We start from the raw sequence: 20,017 nt of genomic DNA, 5'->3' as shown, positions 1-20,017 counted from the left end.
TCACCATCCATAAACCACCATAGCATATCACAAAATTGGATGAAACATCAAGATGGAGGCTCTACCTGGCAAATCCGTGTGAGTTCTTGGCAATTTGGAGGAATTGTGAGCAGTTTCGGGCCTTTTGTTGTGTGCGCCGCGTAGCTCGCCCAATGCGCCACGCCTTCCTAATGCGCCGTGCCTGTGCAAAAATACACTACGCATTTGCTCCCAGTGCGCCACACCTCTCCGGTGTGCTGCGCCTTCTGCCCAGTGCGCAGCGCGCACTCTAAACACAGTCTTGGCTTTGAAAATTACAGTTTCATCCTCTCACCACTAAACTTCAAGCTTCTTTGATCTCTTGAATGAAAATGACATTGATACACATAGAGATATCTTTATAAAGACATGGCTTTGATTTTGTCTTTGTAAAGACCCACTTTTGTAATGTTTTAAAATTGGCATTTTTTCACTTTAATACAAACCCTGTTCTTTTGTTTCCTCTTTGATTATTTGACTTGAATGATGAATCTTTTGGCTATTTTTGCAGGGATAGTGGCATGTCTTGACAAAGGAAGACTAGGGCTACGCCTAGAGAATTCAACAACTGAAAAACTTTTGATAATTACATGGAAATTTATTACAAAATGAAATGACGAATTTTCTTCAAAACAGAGTTTTGAAGAAAAGTCATAGTCCAGCAATATGACAATGAAAATATTTGAAATGAAAACTTATTGAAGAAATCCTCATGACCTACGGGAATTATTGGACATTTTGAAGACCAAACCCTAGACCTAGAAACCAAAAGACTCTTTTTTTACCAAAACACCATATATGATTGTAAATGACTGAAATCAACTTTGATGATCTTTGAGAAATTTTGCCAACCCAGCAGGTGCAACCATGAGGGAAACAAGTGAAGCGACCCTTCTGTCAAACATTGGTATGACCCTAATGGAATGCAAATGAAAGAGTTGAATGAGACACCTAAAAATGAAATGTAATAAGAGAAATGATCTCTGATGGAGGGATGACGAGATTGACTCTAACAGCTCTCATACCCCATTTTTTGCCTTTTCGCCCGGTTGCACTGCTGAAGCCTCTGAAGCACACCAGCACCCTCAGAGCTCCTGTGACCAGTTACCAACTACTGGATACCTTCCAAAATGCCACCACAACACACCTGAAAGCCGCAGAAGCCTCTATAAACCTCCATTTAAATCAGTTTGCATCCCCGACCATAAATTCTAGGTATTTAAGAAGAAAACTAGAACACCCCTCTCATTTAAAAACGTACACTAAATTCATGAAATAATTGAATGAATTTAATTGAATTCCATTTAAATTGAGACTATTACCCCTCCTAAAATACCAAAACCCCTACCTGCAAACTGTTGATACCCTAATCCTGTTACAGAATTGTCAAAATTTCACTTCCAATAGCCATATAGCCCAAATTTCCACAGTTTATTATAGAAATGGCTACCCAGACCTCTCTAGATGTCAGACTAGTGACAACCCCTCATTTAGACATTGACCACTTGGCCCTGGTAGAAAAAGACTTCCAAATCAAAGATACAGCCACCCCACGCCACCTTCTCAGAATCCAATGTTGGGCCAAAGATAGGTTCTTAAACCATGCTAATGATATAAACCTTTGGGAATCTAATCTCCCCAAGTATACATTCCTAGAAGTCCACCCATTCCCAGACATAATACATTTCTACCAAGCATGTTATGTTCCAAGCTATAGGGCTATTGAGGCACCAAGCCATGAGATTTCATTCACTATTACTGCTGAATCCATCAACCAGATGCTGCAAATTTAGCATAGTCCTAATTTGACCCCTTTGTCCATTGTACACCTGTTGAACCTATACATCACACTGGGCCCATAAAGGATCAAAAAAATATTTCAAAACTTCATCATTGAGGAGTGCCATACTCCTAAAGACATTCCACCCTATGTTGCCACTGTTTTTCAGAGACTGGTAGAAGAATTATCACCGTGATTTCATGCATCCTAGGATGCACATCAGACGAGTTTTTGGATGAGGTCATCATGGCCTTCTTGTCCATTTTAACTCCAAGAAAGCCTCCTGCCATTTTGTATGATTATGCCCAATTCATTGCAGATAGAATGCATGAACAGGTCACTAGACCGCCCACTGAAAGAGTTTTCAAATACTCTTCAGTGTTGTTTCATATGTTCCTCTACTAGCAGACAGATAAATTCCCTTTGAAGATCCAGAAATTGGATACCAAGGGAAAGGAAAGATCAGTTATCTTCTAGACACCATTGGTCCACAAGTTTTCCACCTCATACAAAGACTTCATAGACTCTTTTGTATACCTAGTCATGAACATGTTGACTTCCAAGGTTCAGCCTAGAATTAGCCTAGAAATTAAAAGAGTATTGCAACTGGACAAGAACAGTAAGGTGGGAGATTGGTACCTCTACCAGAATCACACTGAAATCAGGATCGATGGCTATGAGCTAGCCCCTTACAAACTACCTAAATACCTCCCCATGATGATATTTTACCTTGAATACTCCAGGTAAATGATAAGTGCAAATGAGGTCAACTTCCTAACTGCTAGGAAGAAGACACAGTTTAAGATGAAAAACCAAATGGGCCCTTTCATCTGCAACACCAGAGAGGCTGGACCTAAGGCTGATAAGATGCTCCAGGAATTGAAATTCAAGAATAGTTTCATCTGGCATTATGACCCTCATAGGGTCATAAACAAGCTTAGACAAAAGGTCAAGCTGGGACCTTATATCCACTACCCAAGACCTGACATTGAATAGTATTATAATTAGTCAAAATGGGTAGAGAATACATTGTTTGACATGGATAGCACAATGGTGGATGTGGAGAAAACCATGATTGATTTAGAGAAACAATTTGACCAGAGCTCTTTCCAGTAGGTTCCAGAATTGGGAGAGCCGATGAACATCGCTCTAGTCATTTAAAACCTTCTCAATGAGGAGAAGAATCCTAAAAGAAACAGGGAAGAAGCATCAAGTTATATGATGGAGACCACTGATGAGTAGTTCAAACTAAACAAAAGGCCCAAATTGAATCTTGTGTTTGAGCAAGAGGAAAACATTGCTTCAGAAGAGAGGATTGACACTGAGGCAATGGGGCAGAGCAGTAAATAGACAACAGAGATAGCTACATCAACAGAAACATAGCATCCATATAATTCCAACCCATAGATCATACAGAGACAAAAGAGTGTGGAGGCGTCTTCCTTTGTTAGACCAACTGACAAGGAAACAAACATCAAAGAAAGATTTAAGGAAATTAAAATGAGGAATGAAAAGCTGAAGGCAGACACATATGCCAAGTACCTTAAGGTGACACCACCAAACCAGAACAGATTGATGTCAACCTTTGACATCAAAGAAGGAAAAATGCAGGTGTCATTCCTATAGCCCAATGTACAGTAACCCAAAACCTCAACAAATTACAAGAAGACCAACTTTGAGGTCTCGGCCAGGGATGTTCATCCCATTGATCAAATAGAATTCCATACACAGGTTGGAGAAATGATCTACTCCACCCTCACAACAAAGGTCATGGAAACATTCAAATTGAAAGATTCATTGGACAATGTGACAAACCAGTATAAATTGGAAAAGGCCTCCTCCAGCGCCAAAGACATTAGGATTAAGTCCTTAGAGGACCTAGTTATTGAAATGGGCCATGACCAAAGGACATCAAGGCTGATGAACAGTTAATCAATAAGAAGAATGAGGATATTGTAGCCCTCAAGAAACATCTCAAGCTACCTCAGTTACAACACCCACAAACAAAGGAAGTCTTGGAAAGCCAGAAAAATCATGAAGAGATGATGGACTTGGTGTTGCAACTCAATGACCAGTTGAAGGAGATGGAAAAGGAATTAGAAAGCTTGATTCAGCTCAAACAAGCTAGCATTGATAGTGCTCCTCCAACTATCATTCCAACAGTGACCACAACTGTACCTTCCACTTTGGCAGCAACATTAGCTCCCACTGGTCCAATGGCCACTACATTGCCAACATCAACTTCAACTACATCAACAACAACATCAACAACAACAGGTACCACAGGTGAAGAAGCGAACAGGCTAGTCAAAGCAATGGAAGAAATTTCCATTCAGACCAATGAGATGAACAAATTGAAAGAGAAAGTCAATAGCCTTGAGACAGATTACAAACTTGCCTAGATTATGCATAAGGAAGAACAATAAAAGGCTGCAAGAATGAATGAAAGGATTAAAGGCCTGGAGAAAGAACTGACCTTGACTGAGCCAATAGGAAAGGCTAAAGAGCAACTGTGGGCCAATATCATTGACTCTGTCAATGATATTTGGCCATCTATCTAGGTCATTTTTGAGAAGATTGATTTGATTAAGCAGGCAACAGAAGCCATTGAAAGGGTGAAAACAGAAGTCAAAGATATGCCAGAGGAAGCAACAAGAATCATCCACTTCTTCAACCCTAAGAATAAATATGAACTGCAAGAGCTTGAGATACTTGATAGGACATGTACAATTTTGGAAGTCAGGAGAGTCCTCACCAAGCAGAATTTAATGTTGAATCTAGAAGATAAGTGTCAAAATATGCAGCTACTTGTTGACAGGTTCATGGCTAAGTTTGAAATATTGAAAGAAAAGGGATTACCTAATCCCTTAGTTATAAATGACAAATTGATGACATAGAAAGATTACAACAAGAAGATCAGGGAAGTAGCCAAAGAATAGGTGATGAATGCATCTATGAAGGGCATGCCAATAGCCAAAGTCTTGTACCAAACTTTTGAAAACTTGTTTTACCTCCAGCATGAGGTAAAACACCTATTTATTAATAAGCCCATTTTTGCCAAATACACAAAGGCAGATGAGATATATAGAAAAATTATCAATATCAAATTACCAGATGAAGACAGATGTGAAAAATTGAAGGATTTACTGTAGTAAAAAACAATAAATTATAAATGTACAGTAAAAAGTGAAACAACAGGGTAAAAGAATATTGACAAATTAGCAGGGTTAAAGTGTATCAGATGAAAGAGTATCAGGTGAAAATTTAAAGTAAAACAAGGCATCCAGTGTGAAAGCTAAACAACCTAATAGCATAAAGGGCTAAAATCCAAAGTCTATAGCCAACAAAACCAAAATAAAAGGGACATCATGGAACAGTTCAATTGTTGTCTCTATCTTCTTGCAAGAAGATATTTCTTTTTTCCTAGATTAGTTTTGAATACAGTTTCAGATATTTTGTAATTCCTTTTGTATAAATACTTCAAAATTTGAAGTATTATGGTGGATTATTTTACATTTGTAGAGTTATTGTGATCTTGAACCTAAGGGTGATTGTACCATTTTCAAGTCAATAGACTGGAGCAAGTAATAAAAGCATTTCGCTACAGGATTCATGAGATGAGCCATTTGTAGTGAAGTACTTTCTTTGTGTGATTGTGTTACCTTTCTTATGTGTTTTCATAATATTAAATGTGTTCTAAAATCTAAATGAATTAATTGGAAATATCACTTAGAATTTGTTTAATTACACTCTATTTTGCATAGTTATTTATTTACATGTTTTCTTCTGATACCCGGATTTGAGAACCCTTAATTTCTCTCCCATCCTAGGTGATTTCTTTCATTCCTTCCAAAGTCTGGCCTAGGGAACCCTTAATTGCTCCCTGGATCCAATTTGAAGCCATTCACCATTTAGCCTTTGAGATCTATAGTAACTTATCTATCTTTCCCTGTAGGTACTATTTTTAGAATTGAATCCAGCCTTGTTTGTCAGACAGCCGACCCCATAGCCCAATGGTAGAAGCCAAACCTGTTTTCATCTAAGTAAAGTGATCCCACCACCAAATTTCAAAAACAAAACCCAAGTGCAAGAAATAACTAGCCTAAAATAATATTAACTAAAACAAAGTTAAATTATAAAGAGAGAGCCCTCTCTGAGCATCAGGATGGCTAGGTCTTGATCTCCAAAAGTGGTTTGTGGTTACCTTTGGTTTTTCTTTCTTCATACTTCAAAATAAATATCAGAGTGATAACACGCGGTAGACTTACTAGACCTAGCTAATAATTTTTTAGGCCTTGCACCACTATGCAGGCCAACTCTCCAGAACTGCAATGATTGCATCATCCGTCACCAAGTATCAAAGATCATACCATTTTTGTGCAAGGTCCTTCTGTGCTCTGATGGAAACATAGTGGAAGTTTGCCTTGAACTCCACATATTCAGAAAACTGTTCAAAGACAAATGGTGAGATTTATGGCTTACGGTTGATGGCAGTGCAGATGCTTGATTCCATGAGAATCTAGAATATTTTGTTGTCCTTGACCCTTTGGGGGTCCTTAGTGGCCTAGAGCAAAGCAAACTTCGATGCTCCTGGCAGCTCCGGTGCAATCGGAGGAAACTGACTGTCTTATGGTAAGTTCCACGCAACCAATACAATCGACAGTAACAACCATGCATAGTGGATAGTATTGCTTTGATCTTGTGCTTTTCTGTAGTTTGTGAGGAACTCACTACAGAGGTAGTGCACCCAGTTAAATTGTACGCTAAAGATACCACTAGTGTTGGTACTTCATCTTCGCGACACTTCCTCATAATTTTCCCCGCCAAGATCTGGGTGGCTACTTTAAATGTAGGGTTGGTTATGCTGGAGATGGAGTAGCCGCGTGGCTTCTTGGCAAGCTTTAAATTTTCCTTCATTTGTTCAGCAAGGTCATGCTCACCTGAATTTCTACCAAATGGCATGGTCGGATTCAAGCTTGAATGCGGGAGCAAGGTGATCTTGTGGATTAGCATGTTAGTGATTGGTATCAGATATCCTAACCACAGGCACCCATCGTGCACCAATCATAACAGTTTCTTGATCACTATCAAAGTTACGGGTGTGTGGTTGTAATGCAGCACCCATAGTAGGTTCAACAGTCCTGCCTTATCCACCCCTTTTATCCACTATCTCGGCTCCAATGCGGTCACACCAAAGTCTTAGAAGACACAGTGCATGAATGTATCAGTTTCCAAGTGGGGAAATTTCTTTGTATCTGCTAAATCCCAGTCCTCCAGCTTCAAAAGGGGGATATACACCAAGCGAGGTCCTTCAAATGTGATTTTTGCTCGTAGCAACGGGGTGAAAAGTGTGATTTTGTTCCCATTGATGTCCTTTGGTACCTTCGCCTAACCTTGGAGCGGAGGGAAATATGGTGGTAGTTTGGAGATAGGGTCTGGCCCTTGAATGTCAATTTATTTTTCCCCCATGTCAATGTATTCTACACCCACACCGACGTTCTCTATGTCCTCACCAGGTTCCAGGTCTACTACCTTGCCCTTCTCCTGTGCAGTAGGCTTTTCTTTCTTCTGGTGTTTCCTTAGTAACTCAACATTGGTTGTTTTTCTTTTTGCTTATCGTTCTTCATCTTGGGACATTCTTTGGGTGGCGTAGGCCTCAGTCTGGGCAATCGCGGTGACTTGGGTACTTCTACAGGTACCTCTAAACTTGCTACCTCCAAGGCAGTTCCCTTAGTTGCCATTGCTTCTCCAACACTTGTAGTCTCCACGGGTGCCAACATAACGCCAGTTAAAAGCTCATGAGTTTCCTTCAGCAATTGCTCAAACATTAAACATGCTACCAAAGCCTCGAAATAATCAAGGTTCATGCATGCCTGATAGCTCAACACTTGAATTCTCAAAATTCCAAGTGTTTTTCGTTGGTCGGCCATCTGTAATTTATGTAGGTTTTAACCCCGTACAGAAATTACCTGCATATGAATTCTAAAACACAGAAAATAAACAATGCGGGAACATAACATATAAAACACATATACACAGAGATTTTCCCCTGGATCCCAAAACCGAGACTACCAGCTTGATTTTTCATTATGTTCCTTTCAATGTTATAATACATATTTATACATGCTGAAGCATGCAATATCATGGACCAAAAACCATCATGTCCAATACCATGGACCGAAAACCATCACGTCAAAAAACATGTGCAAAAATCATGCACAAAACCATAGGTGGGTCCGCCCATCCTAACATAGAGTCCAAAACCAAAATTTTCTGGGGTGCTATCCCAGACCCCATAAAGTGGGGTTATGGGTACACCTCAAACCCCCTATCATCCTCCCCCCCGCTACACAATCGACGTAACGAAGTGGGGCTCCGCCCCCCCTCTAATCCCCTAGTTAACAACGTGGGCTATTCGTGGAAAGAATATAACACAACCCAACAATTTATAGGCAATTTCGAATTTTAATCCGACCGTTCCCCCAAAAATCAAATGCTAGAGTGGTGGTAGATTTTCAAATACCCTGCTCTTAAATTCTGACTTAATTACTGCCTCTCCCCCTGCTCCATTTAGCCATTTTCCCATTATCAAGTCATGAATAGTGACCATAATGGTCACTTTCTTGCTGCCCTGCATGGTATCTCATTCAATAGCGTAGCTCCCCTCGTGCTTCTACTGACACTGTGACAATCCTTCATTCTGTGTAGTACCCCAACCACGCAGCTCTACGACCCGGGCAATGTAGTTTATAGTCTCGCACCTTCTTTCAACTGCCTAGAGCACTAAGACAATGCTTCCACCATATAGTCATCTGGCTAAATTCCCAGTGTATGGCTTCAATCGGCTACCATTCACCCTCCCTGGGAATGACTCTTCATTCAACTTTACCAACTGAATTGCTCCACCATCAATACTCTCCTTGATGACATAGGGCCCCAACCAATGCATCCGAAATTTTCCTGGAAATTTATTAAACTTGTTGTCATTTAATAACACTAAATCATTTACCTTAAAGGTACGCAGTTTGATGTGCCAATCGTGCCATGCCTTTTCATGTTCCTTTTGAACTTGCTGATGAAATCCAGCTAGAAACCTATCTTCTTCCAATTCTTCCAGCTACGCGAGCCTTTCTTCCATGGCTCTGCGATCCACCATTCCTATGAATTTCATTATATGTAGACTAGGTACAATGTATTCCATTAGCATCACATCTTCAACGCCATAAACCAGCTTGAAAGGCGTTTGTCGAGTCAGCTTCTTACAAGTTGTTTTGTAAGCCCATAGCACCACGAGTACGTGCACATCCCAGTCGTTTCTTTGTGAATTGTGGACCTTCGTCAATGCGTTCTCCTATATCTTATTAAAATCTTCTGTTGTTCCATTAGCCTGTGGGTGATATGGCGTGCTTTCATGATGGTAAAGCTGAAATTCCTCCATCAACGCGCTGATTGTTTCATTAAGAAAATGCATACTGTGATCGCTCATTAAAATTTTTGGACAACCAAACCTTGTCAGCACGTACTCAAAGATGAATTTTGTTTCCGTCGCACTTGTACAGTCCTTCACAGGCTACGCCTCCACCCATCTAGTTAAATACTCAGTCACGGTGATGATGTACCACACACCCGTATTCTTTCTTGAAGGCTGAATTGGTGCCACAAAGTCAATCACCCACTTCTCAAAGGGCTGTAATAATGTCTGCAGATTCAGTGGCATCTCATCCCTCTGTGATGGTCTGCCAGTCCTTTGGCATGCATCACATGCCATACAACACGCTTTTGAATCCTTATGCAGTGTCGGCCACCACAACCCAGCGCACAAAATCTTCTGTGTTGCTGCTTTGCCCGCATAATGTCCTCCCGTGGCTCCTCCATGAGCCTCAGCGAGGATACTGTTTCTTTCAAATTCTAGCACATAACGTCATAGTATTTTATCTGATCCCATTTTATACAAGTGTCTTGCAAAAGTTTGTCTCGTGTACCACTAATTCCTTCTTTTGTTGGCTAGTATATCCTTCTGGAGCCATTCCCATCATCAGGAAGTGTATAATATCTTCAAAGTGACTATCTGTGATGCACACCATAAAGAGATGTGCGTTAGGTAGTCCTTCCTCCAAATTAGTAGGCTCCTCTCCTGTTTCAATGCGCGATAGATGATCCGGTCTAGCATTCAATCATCCTGGTTTCACAATAACTTCAAAATCATATTCTTGAAACAAAAACAACCATCTACATATTCCCCCCCAACACAGGCTTGTTCACCAAGTACTTCAATGCAGAATGGTCTGTATACATCTTAAAGTGTCCACCTAGCAAGTAGTGCCTAAAATTTTGGAGCACGTATACCATGGCCAGACCTTCGCGCTCTGTCGTTGAATAATTATTCTCATCTTTAGATAGCTTCCTACTTGCGAACACTATGGGATGATCCAATTCTTCCTCATCGGCCTATGTTAGTACTGCTCCTAGTGCAATACATGACACGTCCACATGCACATGAAATTCCTTCTTCCAATCTGGGAAGACTAGGATCAACATAGTGACCATTTTCTCTTTGAGCACATCCAAGCTCTTCTGACATTCCTCATTCCAGCATAATGTAGCATCTTTTTTCTAACAGTTTCTCCATCAGTGCGGTGATCTAGGCATATTTTTTTTATGAGCTTTCTATAGTACCATGTATGCCCCAACATTTCGTGCAGCTATTTCACACTTCTTGGTGCCTCCAAATTGATTATAACCACGATCTTCATAGGGTCTACCATCAAAGCTTGTCTACATACCACGTGACCTAGCAAGGTCCCAAAAGGGATGCAGAAAAAACATTTCTTTAGATTGAGTATGATGTGGTACCTCTGGCATGTATCTAGCATCAAGCACAGACTTTTTACGTGGTGCTTTACCAGTCCAAACACTGTCCAACAATCAAAGTATACCTCCAAAAATTTGTGGATGGAATCTTTGAACTCTCTGATGACTACGCGTGAGAAGATCGACAACATGTTCTTCAGCCCAAAAGGCATCATAGTATATTAAAAGCATCCCCATTCAGTCGCAAAGGTCATATTACTTCTATCCTCCAGTGTGATCTTGATCTGATGTTACCCTGAAAACCCATCAGTAAACGAATATGCTTGATGGCCGGCAACATTATCCAGCACCTCCTCAATGAATGAAGTTGGGAAAGGATCATGCACACAAGCATTATTCAACCTCCTGAGATCTATGCATATCTGTATCTGGTCCTTCTATTTCTTGTCTTGAACTACCATGGGGCTTACCCAATCAGAATCTTCTACTGGTTCAATGATGCCTACTACAAGAATTTTATCCAACTCCAAGCGGACCCTTTCTTTATAATTCGGGTTGAGACAGTAAGTTATTTTCTTAACTGGCTTTGCATCTGGTTTTAGAGTGATCTTCATGACACCCAAGTCCCCTATTATTCCTTCAGATCTAAAAAATTTGTAGGGAACATATCCTGATATTCACGGAGAAATTCAACGACCTTATCTACTGTTGCGTCATCCCAGTAGTCCCCAATCTTTGCAAACTTCGGCTCTGCCTCTGTGCCAATGTTCACTTGTCTAGTTTTGAGTGGCTCGGTTATGTCTGGATTCTCTAGTTGCGGTCCTTCAACTTTGCGGTGACCTTTAGTCTCTGGAATATTAATCTTCCTTGGGTCTTCATCTTCTTCTTCCACTGTCACATTGTAGCACTCTAGTGCATGGCTCAACTGGGTAGTCCAATCAGGTTGAATCAAATCTAGAGGATCCTGCAGTATCATGAAGATTGTTGCCTTGACCTCTTGCAACAGTTCATCAATACATTCAAACCCATCCTCAAAGTTGAATGTCATAAAAAATCCTTGGCATAAAACATCCCATACTTCAGTGCCATGGCGAAGCTCTATCTACAAGTACCAATTCATTGGTATAACGTCCAAGGTATGAAAAATAGATGTATCCACTCCAACTAAGGCTTTGCTCCATACACTTAAGTCCATTTGGCCAAATGGTTGTGTGTGTCATTCCTCCCATCATATTTTTCTATTAGCTGCACTTGTGGGTGACCAAATTGTACTCCCATCATTTCTCTGTACATGCGCCAATCATCAAAAATGTCCTTGTGCGTGCCCCACCATATCATAGGCATAGCACGCAGTGCCCAATCCAAGGCCTAGAAGCAATGCTTCTTTGGCACTTCTCTTTCGAATGCATCCAAAAAGTGATCGACATCAGTTAAACCATCATATTAGGGAAGATGTCTTACTTTTGATGATACACAACGCAATAACTTGGTCAACATATTACATCGTAGCGTAGATACTTCATGCAGTCGATTATGCCAGTGCTCTAGTTCTTTGTCTAAATCTGATGTGTAGTAGCTTTCGTGGTCCCATGTAATAATTTAATCTATTGTCAGATTCACCCAATCCTGATCTCACGCCATTATCTTGTAAATCTGGTCCAAATTGTCATCACTTTCATAATCGTGGACCAGTTCAGTATAGCGCAATCCTTCTACAAGGTCTAGGGGCACCACTATGTGGAGTGATTTCTTCTCAAATATCATCTTCCGCTTCTTCAAATTGATTATGCCATTCATATTAGTGGCCTAGTTGATCCCAAGGAGTGCGGGGTAGGGATTGTTGTCATCCACAATCTCTATCACTTCAAAATCAGCTAGCGCACTCGCACCTTCAATATCAGTTGTTACCCCCTGCAACCTCCCAATTGGGATTGTTTTCGATTGATTCACCATCCTTAACTAAATCGGAGGCCTTTGTAGCACAAGTCTCCCCATTCTCTCCCGTGTCTATTTCAGTAAAACATTCACATTTGACTCCAAAACTAAAATAAGTTGATCCATCTCGTATTCTCCTATCTATGTAGTAAGCCTCATCTCATGCCCTGTTCTTTTCTTACGCCTTCCAATCTTTCTAACTATGCACAGTCCATCAGTAGTGTTTTCCTTCCCAGCACACCTATTGATCAACTCCTGCAGTCCCTTCACATCCTTGCTATCGCATAATAGTTTCATGTAGGTCTCCAAGAACATGGTAATCATGGACGGGTCCTTTCTTCAACCAGCTTCACCTGACTCCCTGAGGTAGAGGCTTCAGTGAAGCTTTTCTTCGATTCTAGAAATGTTTCTTTTGCACGTTCTAGATCAGACCTGGTCTCCTTTTCTGGCGCTTTGCGAACCCACTCACCTTCTTCACACTGCTTCCCCTTATATTCACAAGTCGTCACTCCACTCCATGGCATACTATTTACCTTAGGATCTTCCTCGCGAGGCTCATCCCTCATCATCTGCAGGTTCTGAGTCAGTTGCTGAGGCTACACCCCCTTTTCACGTATCTTAGCTAACAATATAGGGAAATCCTCCATCACATGGTCAAACTGAGTACAATAGCGGCATGACAGAGACGTCGGATTCGAGAAGTCTCGTAGTATCTTGGTCCTTCACAGCTGTAACAAATGACCTGCCATTGACCTCTACCACATCCTCCTCCACCTCAGCCTCATCCGCGCCCCTGATACTCTCCTCGCGCTCCTCCAGTGCCTCGGTTTGGAGGCTGGGTTTCTGCTTGCACCTTGTATGCAGGTGTTCTATCCATCACTAATTCATGACTACGATAATTGTGGTCATCATGACCTACTCATTGATAGAAGTTGCAGAAGAGTTGTTGCGGTGTCTGTACGAATTTCTGTAATAAATGAAAATTGTCTGTCCCATGTTTTCCAGCTACCTGTCAGATAGCACACCATAGTGCAAGCCCTGTACTTGGCCCTACTGGAGATTCTCACCTTAAAGGCATTGGTCCCCCTGCTGCAACATAATTTGTGAAAACTGGACAATGATCTTTTTCATGCCCCTGGCTTTTGCACTTCAGACACCAAACTTCTTCACGCACCTCGGGCTGAGCTATCCTATCTTTCTTCAGACTCTGCATTTCTAGGCAAAGGTTTTGCAACTATGCATGAATCTTCTGAACCCCAAGATTATGATCTTGCATCGATGTCTCATGCAATCTCATTGCAATTTCCAGAGCTTCCACCTAGGTACTAATCTTCTGTTGTGATAGCGTAACCCTTAGATGAGGCAGGAGTGAAGCTGCAAACCATTCGCAGTGCTGCCCATCAGTCAGATTCATGTTAGTCTTTCAGATCGTACACTTCAATCTCTGATCCAAATCCTAGGGTGTCTTACTAGGCTTCATCATGATCTCTTTGAATCCCACAATTGATTACGCTTCAGACTTAGGTCTATTGAATTCCTTATTCAATGCAATCTGGATATCTGCTAATGCGGACATTAGATTATCAGTATAGTACTTAATGTACCACGTTAGTATGTAGACATGCAAAGCACTAACCAATGTTTCTTTCTTCATTTGATCATCCATGATACCCTGACCTTCCCATACAACCTTCTTGATGAACCAAAACTGGTCCGGATCTTGATTTCCCACACCCTTGAACATAGGTATCTTTATAGAGTTCGCCATATTGAACGGTGGCGGAGGTGGCACTGGTGTAGGCGAAGGCATATGCGGTGGAGATGAAGATGGAGGTAGTGTGGGTGGATGGGGTATTTGCAGGAACCCTTGCTTTATCAACTGAACAGTGCTCTGTGGATATGCCTATGCTTCTTCCTCGTCATCACTCAGAGGGGGTTCAATTAGCGGGTTATATTCAGGACCTGTTTTTCTCTTGTTCCTAAATTTCCTTCCACTTCACGTAGCCCCAAACATCAAGGTAGCTACATAAACTTATTTTCACACAGGAGCATCTTAATCCAAGTATTTAATGATTTTAAATACTTACCTCGTGGCCCCTTGAAGAAGTGGGTATCTACTTCGCTGTAACTGATCGAGGTATTGACTACGAATTCTATCACGAACCCTCCTATGATATGATCGAGCCAATGGTCGACAGCGAGCACGATCTTATCTTAAGAGGCTTCTAATCTTCGCACTAACTTTGGGGTATAGACTATTGGACCATCAAGCCTCCACCTTCCTGGCCATCCGCCAATTTCATGATCCACTGATACAACTCGATGAAGAAGGAACAAAAGAAGATCTTCTGTATTTCTATGTACATGTATCTATCGAACCATTGTTCTTTCGTCAATCATGGATTCCTGTTCTCTTGCGTTGCGAAATCATGGATTTTTTAGGGTCCCACCCTAACCCCCTTATTTATGTAATAGGATCAAGTCATAGTTATAGTTAAGTAAAGAGTCAATAAAGCCCATATTAATAATTGTAAGTGGTTAACCCGCATTTAATGAAGGGACCACAGTTAGTTGTAAATGGGCCATGGTATTAGATAGATGGTATTAATAAGAACCATGGTATTTCCCCATGGTATTGCATGTATGAATCCTATATAAAGGATAGAGACTCCCCTCGAGGAGCATCGTGTCTTATTTTGTAATCGAGCTCTGCTCTATTGGAGGTTGCCCCCTCGAAGAGGCAAGTGAACATTGCTTTCTGAATAATAAAATACTTGTTGTTATTTCTCATTGTTCTATGTTCTAGGTATATTTCTTCACATATTTGGTATTCTGGTATTGTCTTGCAAGTTAAGAGCATAACAGATTTTTCTATCCAACCATATTTCAATCTCCTTCTTAGTTGGATTCCAATGATGCAACATCACACATCGTTATGCAGATCCCAGTCCCAGCAACAGAACCATTTGTTAGCTTGATGGGCTCTTACACAAATTCAACGTTAATTAGCTAAGCAAATCCCTACGCTACTAAACCTTTCAGCATCAATCCGCAAAGCGTGAATTGAAATCTCACCCGAAGTAGTATGGGGGGATGAAGGAACTAAGTTTCTACACCCTGAGATAGTTGTGGTGTCAGTTTTATACCCTAATCCTTCCTTCGCGTAGACTATAAGCCCTTTAGGGCTTATCAATGTACTTCTCTTATCCGACTTTGAAACCTTTGTGAAGGTCTTCGATTGTCCTTCGCGGACCCTAAATATTCAACTCAGATGCTTACATGCCTATGTAATTATTCTTACTTCTATTTCTACCACAATTAGCTTAAGTATTGATTAACTTCAACATGCATTATGACTATCTTTGCGTAAACATATATTCTTACTTGCATTCATATGACAAAGTAAAACACATAGATTCGCGCATCAATATAGTATTAAATCATAAACCCAATATTCAACATAACATAACCGCAAACATTCATAATAGAAGTAAAATATCTCATACACAAATATTCATAGAATAATTCTCTTTATTGATGGTTCAGATCTCCAGTATAGTCTCTAACTTTCCTGCACACAAAGCTACAGGGGTCCACACACTTAGCTATGGAATTCTACCCTAGGCCTCTGCGCACTCAGTTGCAGAGCCTTTTTGTTAAAATTGGCAACTAGGGCCAAACTCCATGTGGGTCATCTTATTAAGCTGATATTTTTCTTGGATCCCTCTACTTGTTGGGGTTTTATTAGGAGGAGAGATCCTAATGGATAACATTGCCCTAATCCAGAGGGAAAAAGCCAGAACTGCTGGGAATTGCCGAGAAAGTTGATGTAGAGGGTAGAAGCCGGAACTACCAGGAATTGCCGGGAATTGCCGGGAACATCTGGAATTGCTAGGAATTGTTGGAATTTCCGAGAACTACTGGGAAAGTTCAAACAGAGGGAAAAAGATGGAACTACTGGGAATAAGCGGAACTGTCGAAACAACCAGGAAAGCTGACGTAGAGGGTAGAAGCCGGAACAGCTGGAACTGTCAGGAATTGCTGGAATAGCTAGGAAAGCTGATGCAGAGGGTAGAAGCCGGAACTACCAAGAACTGCTGGGAACTACCGGAACAACCGGGAAAGCTAATGTAGAGGGCAGAAGCCTGAACTACCGAGAATAGCCAGAACTGCCAGAACTAGTAGAATTGTTAGGTATTGCGGGGAATAGCCGGAACTGCCGAAAACTTCTGGAACTACCGAGAACAGCTAGAACTACTAGAACTGTCGGGAACTACCAGAACAACCAGAGCATTTGTCTCTGAAGGAGAGCAACATTATAGGGACAACTAAGTAACATTGGGCAGTTGTATGGTACTTAGCATCAAATACACCAAGCACGTAATGTTACAGCTAGCATGCAAGGGACAACTAGCATGCAACAGTAAGCATACTAAGGACAACAAGCATGCTAGGGATAACAAGCAAGCAAGGGAAAACAACCAAGCAAGGTGCAACCAACACATAGGTCAGTATGGCAACATGGTGCAGCAATGGCACATAATGCAGTATAGTGATGGGTACAGTCATGATTAATGAAGTGTGATGAGATGCAGCATAGTGATGATGGATGTAGCATGGTGCAGTGCACTAAGGTGCAGCATGATGACAAAATACAACACAACAATAGGTGAAGGAGTCACCTTGGAGAATCAGTTGAATCAACATGTCTTCAATTGATCTCATGTATCATCTTCTTAGAGATGATCTATGCTCTTAACTAGATAAGTCAAAGTGTTGGCTCCTATTGTAAATGTACGCTCTCTCTCTCTCTCTCTCTGCTAAACTATTGAAGAACATATAAGAAGAATTGTTCAAGGGTTTCCCCACATTGGGGTTTGTCCCTAGCTAGCGGCACATTTTGTGTCCTCTTATATTGGCTTGTCTTTTGCGATTTATGTTTATGTTCTATCTGCAGTTTACTTTTATGCTGATATGATTGCTAATTTGGAAAAGATATTGAGCTAACTGTGAAAATTGAAATAAATTGCTCTAAGTATAGAAAATATCTAAAATTAACTTGGAATCAGAGCTAAGGTGAAGGCAATGCCCAAGCAAGAGTTAAATAGCAATCACCGAAGATAGTTGGGAAAGGAAAAAAGGATCAATGGATTCCTCATCCCTCTTCAAATTCACCAAGGGTAAATTCGAAGCAAAGAATATTATCAGAATGGCACAGCGGAAGTTTCGACGGCCTACCTAAAGATCACTTCAATGGGAAGTCCGGATCTAAGGGTGGAAGGAAAGGTAGATGCCTTGGTTGTAATAAGTTCGGCCATTATGCGAAGGAGTGTCTAAGGTAGGGACACATCACTTGATGATGATAACAATCATTCCAGGGACATATTCAATGATCAGATGAATGACAGGTAATGCAAATCATCAAGGAAATGGCCGACTCTTCAGAGAAATCAAGGAACCCCAGGTATGAAGAATCAAATGTTTTTTCTGATAAGATAAAGAAGCGTTATCTTGTATTGGCCTCTCCTTCAAATTCTTTGGGAATCTGGCTTATTGATCGTAGTGCTTCAAGGCACCTCATCAGATAGAAGGGTGCTCTCTCGAATTTGGTAGAGACAGAAACAACCATGGGATTATACTTGGAGTCGATGCCACCTATCCCAGAAAGGGTGTAGGGAATGTTACCCCTCAATTGAATGAGGGTAACTCTATTCATTTACAAGAATATCTTTGAAGTACCTAATCGCAAGAAGAACCTGATGTCCATCTTGGAAATGGAAGTCAAAGGTTTCAGGGTGGCATTCATCGATGGAAAGGTACATGTTAAAAAATAGAATTTTCAAAGATGCTTTTTCTCATGGGTTCAGGGTTGGAAATTTGTATCAAGTTGCAGGATGGTCCATTAAGGATCATGTCAATTAACATATCGTATCTATAACACCGGAGGTCTACCTATGGGGCCCTACTCGATGTGAGTCAGATGGTGATAGGGATGCCTGAATTCAAGAAGAGCATGAAGGTACATGTCTGAGATGTACCAAAGGAAAATCTTATGAGGGGACCATTCCCCTCATGCATTAGGTCCATAGGTTTAGAACAACCTGAGGAGTTTGAGATTCATTATCGGGAATCTCATGTATACAGGTGGAAGAAAGCCCTATATGGCTTGAAGAAAAACACCCCAGGTGTAGTATGAGAGGATTGATAGTTGTCTGATGAAGCTGAGATTCACTAGAAGTGAAACCGATCCAAACCATTACCCAAAGGTTGTGGATGATAGACCTCTCATACCAGCACCTTATGAGGATGACCTATTTCTAACAGGTGCAGACCCTCTCATTTGCAGAAGTAAGAGGGAATTGGATTCTGGATGTGGAATGATAAACTACAAGCCTTTGACTATCTCGAGGATCTTAACTTTCAGAAGTTATATGTTAGTGATGTCAGAACAGATTTGGGAAATGCCTCTGAGTTTCATAAAATCATTCGTGTTGATGTTCTTGGTGAACTTACATCTAGACATATGTTTTGCAGTTGGCATGGTGAGCTCATATTTGGTTGAGCCTCATTGGATTGGTGCCAAGAATCTTCTGAGATATCTTCAAGGCACAATCTCTCATGGATTGAGATATAATGTGTGAACGCTGACTGGGTAGGCAGTGTGGAGGATCACTAGAGCACTTCTTAGTGTTGGTTCTCTTTGGATTGTGCTTCGATATCATGGATGAGCAGGAAGTAGAAGTTGCTTGCTATAAGCACCGCCAAGACCAAATACATAACTACGAGTATGATCTCGTGTGAAGCTGCATGGTTGCAGAAGCTCTTAAGTGAGATGTTTGTACACATGATGAATACCACTGTGATTCTCTATGACAACAAAAGGGGGGATTCGATTATTGAGGAATCCCGTATTCGATGATTTCTCCAGTAGATAGACATCAGGTATTGCCTTATCTGGGATATGGTAAGTCAATGAGCGAGGAGGCTCCATCGCATTGAAACTGATGTATAGGTCACAGACATTTTGTCAAAGCCTAGGGAAAAGGTCAGATCTTTGACTTTCCCAAACGACTTGGAGTCATTGAGAGACCTTCTTATAAGGGTCCTACATGTTGCATGCATTGAGCTCTGGGAGCTCTGGGGGGCTTAGGGTACTTACTAGAGAAACATATGACCATAAGGCAACTCACCCTCCCCTGGTGGTGTGCTATGTACAGGATGGCAGGTTCAACCTTCCCTTGTGATACCCCGTGGCGACTCTGGAACAGGATGATTAATTCCCCTGTGGGTCGGGATGATTAGATCTCCCGTGGCAACTCTGGAACATGATGATTAGTTCTCCCATGGTTCGGGATGATTAGTTCTCTCATGGAAACTATGAAACAGGATGATTAGTTCTCCTGTGGGCCGAGATGATTAGTTCTCCCGTGGCGACTGTGGGGCAAGATGATTCATTCTCCTATGGACAGGATG

This window comes from Pinus tabuliformis, chromosome 5_2, assembly GCF_031772625.1.
Source record: "Pinus tabuliformis cultivar Carrire ecotype Pingquan chromosome 5_2, CPIR1, whole genome shotgun sequence".
NCBI lineage: Eukaryota > Viridiplantae > Streptophyta > Pinopsida > Pinales > Pinaceae > Pinus > Pinus tabuliformis.
This window is presented reverse-complemented; position numbering follows the sequence as displayed.